General features: G+C 41.8%; 1 protein-coding gene across 2 annotated transcripts in view; it reads right to left on the reverse strand.

Moving 5' to 3' along the window:
- The window catches only part of EIF3J (eukaryotic translation initiation factor 3 subunit J), a 29,049-nt gene that overhangs the window by 20,962 nt on the left and 4,727 nt on the right, over positions 1–3,360 (reverse strand). The gene's annotated exons all lie outside the window — the stretch shown is intronic.

Genomic DNA, 3,360 nt, shown 5'->3' on the forward strand with positions numbered 1-3,360 from the left:
AAAATTAGCTGGGCATGGTGGCGCGTGCTTGTAATCCCAGCTACTCAGGAGGCTGAGGCAGGAGAATTGCCTGAACCCAGGAGGCGGAGGTTGCGGTGAGCCGAGATCGCACCATTGCACTCCAGCCTGGGTAACAAGAGCGAAACTCCGTCTCAAAAAAAAAAGCACGTTTTAAACATGTGCTTACAAAATTCACTGTACGGTAAACAATTCAATTCAATGGAATAAAGCAGCTCACAACGTAAATAATTATAATAATAATAAAAATAGTATTATAGTAAATATGTCTTCTTCCCTGAATCCTGAAGTATAAAATAACTATCCGGGAACTAAGTCCCTCTCCTGGGAACGCTGGGAATCTCATCAAAGAGAAGGATTATGACACATATTAAGATATGCCCAAGTAGAGATATACTGGTTACCAACCGTCCTGTCTCAAATTGCCTACCGTGGTTTTTTCTTTTTTTTTTTTGAGACGGAGTCTTGCTCTGTCGCCAGGCTGGAGTGCGGTGGCGCACTCTCGGCTCACTGCAACCTCCGCCTCCTGGGTTCAAGCGATTCTTCCTCCTCCGCCTCCCAAGTAGCTGGGACTACAGGCGCGTGCCACCACACCCGGCTAATTTTTGTATTTTTAGTAGAGACGGGGTTTCATCATGACGAGAATGGTCTCGATCTCTTGACCTCGTGATCCGCCCCCCTCGGCCTCCCAAAGTGCTGGGATTACAGGCGTCAGCCACCGCGCCCGGCCCCGCCTACGGTGGTTTTCTACTAATTTTAAGAAACTGGGCTGGGTGTGGTTGCTCACATCTGTAATCCCAGCACTTCAAGAAGCCAAGGTGAGCAGACCATTTGAGGTCAGGAGTTCAAGACCAGCCTGGCCAACATTGCGAAACCCCAACTCTACTAAAAATACAAAAAAAAAAATAGCAGGGTATGATGGTGTCCATCTGTGGTCCCAGCTACTTGGAAGGTGGAGGCTGCAGTGAGCCAAGATCATGCCTCTGCACTCCAGCCTGGGCAACAGAGCGAGATTTTGTCTCAAAAAAAGAAAAAGAAAAAGAAACTGGTCTGCAAGCCTCTGGTACTAACAGGTCAAGCTAACAGGAAGCTCCATCTCAATACCCCCAAGGTAAAGAAACAAACTCAACATAGGAGCATTTTTGTTTAATGTTGATACTCCTCAGTTACCCTTCCCAGCAAAACATCACCCCCACCCCACCCATATCACTGCTCCCTTAGTACATTTACACCAACTCTATGTCCACCTCTATCCCTGTCGTTAGTTTCTCCCATCAAAGCATAAACCTTATCCCAGACACCCATCAATGCAGACATAATGAAGCTATCTAAATATTCTCTACTCCATCACAGAATGGATTTTAACAGCACAAGAAGTGGTTCCTATCAACATGCCCTGGGAAGAACCATGACATCTGCTCCTCAATTCATAGAAGGACCATGCAAACCCTGACTGTCACCCACTCCCCGAACTGTTTAAAAGTCTGTCCTGAAGTTACTACCAAATTAGCACTAAGCCCCTAAACAAAAGAGCACAGTAGTGTCAGCAAAAAAGAGACTGGTCACACTTTTGAATAGATGTAATTATAAAAGCTAAAGGCCAGGTAGCTTTCCCCAGGAAATTAGAGAGTTTTTGTTTCCTTAGTTATAAAACTAAGTGTCTAAAAAGTAGATTTAAGGTAGAAAGTTCACCACGCTGCTTCAGAAAAATATGCCCAATTTTCTATAGACACTAGGAATTTGTAAACTCCAGCAGCAAGTTCAGATAAAATGCAAAAGGGCTTCCTAGAGAAACACCTAAAATAGGGAGCAAGTCTACAACTCACTTCAAAGAACCCTAAATGGTTATTTGGTTCAAGACACTACCTATGAACATCCAATTAAATCCCTTACCCAATTATTTTCAGCAGCCAAGAAGTCTTTCAACTATAATATCCAATTTATCTTCAAAAGAATCACCCAGGCTGCTCTCCTAAAATGGCTAGCTTCTTAGAACAGCACCTGTTTATAAACTACTTGCTTATCTATACTCTTGCCCTGCAGATACACACCCATCATTTGAGCCATTTCTATGAAATAGATGGCTGCTTTTTAACTTTAAAACCCGCTTCCTAATTGAACACAACTAGGTATTAAAAGCAAAGCAGAAAACTTTAAATCTTGCTTTATTTTTATTTCTAACAGTATGGCCAGCAGTTGGCTGGTTTGGTCATCATAATATAAAACTACATTATGTCACATGCAATGAGAACATATTTCGAGCTGAAAATGCTTTCCAAGTTAAGCAAGATGTATTTATAGGTTGTCAAATAGAAGTAGCTTCAAAAGAGCAATGAAACTCTTTTGCCCTACAGCAATAACCCAGGAACTAACATATACTCCTCCTTTTTTCTTTAAATAATTCGATTTAGGTAAAGCATAATATCTTGCTGAAAAACAAACAAACAAAAAAAAAACATGTTCTGTAAGCTATGCAGTTCTACTCTGAGAGAATTCAGAACTTTGCAATGAGATCTTGGTGTCTACAAGCCAAGGTACCTGCCTTAGTAGATTCTACTTCATTTAATTCAATTCATTAAGCTTTTAACAAACTACAATGGCTCAGCACTCAGCTGAGGTCCATCTCAATGCCTACCTGTCTCATATTCAGGACAGTTACCAATCTGCTTTAAATTCCTGGCTAAGCAATATCAAGACACTGAAGACTGAACAAGTGGTTTATTTATTTACAATGATTCAGTGTGACAACTACACTCAAATATTTATCAATAACAAACATGCTTCCTAATTCAAAACTTGCAAGTTTATAAAAGAAACTGGCAGGGTATGAAACGATACGATTAAGATTTTCTTGAAAATAATCTGGTTGGAGGAGGAAAATGGGGATACAGAGGAAACAAGATTGGTCACTGGCTTATTAAATGTTTCTCTCTACTGCATGCTTGAAATTTTCTGTAAGTTACACACACATACATACACTCACTCTCTCTTCAAAATACCCATTTTCTGGCAAAATGCCCACCTTCTGAGTAATTTCACATTTCTGTAAAACATAGGTCCTGTCGGCCAGGTGCGGTGGCTCACACCTGTAATCCCAGTACTTTGGGAGGCCAAGGTGGGCGGATGAGGTCAGGAGATCAAAACCATCCTGGTCAACATGGTAAAACCCCGTTTCTAATAAAAATACAAAAATTAGCTGGGCATGGCATACTACACACCTGTAGTCCCAACTGCTCAGGGGGCTGAGGCAGGAGAATCGCTTGAACCAGGGAGGCAAAGGTTGAAGTAAGTCGAGATCACGCCACTGCACTCCAGCCTGGCAAGTCAGACTCCATATCAAAA

Source organism: Cebus imitator, unplaced genomic scaffold (genome assembly GCF_001604975.1).
Source record: "Cebus imitator isolate Cc_AM_T3 unplaced genomic scaffold, Cebus_imitator-1.0 Scaffold9, whole genome shotgun sequence".
In the NCBI taxonomy this organism is placed as follows: Eukaryota; Metazoa; Chordata; class Mammalia; order Primates; family Cebidae; genus Cebus; species Cebus imitator.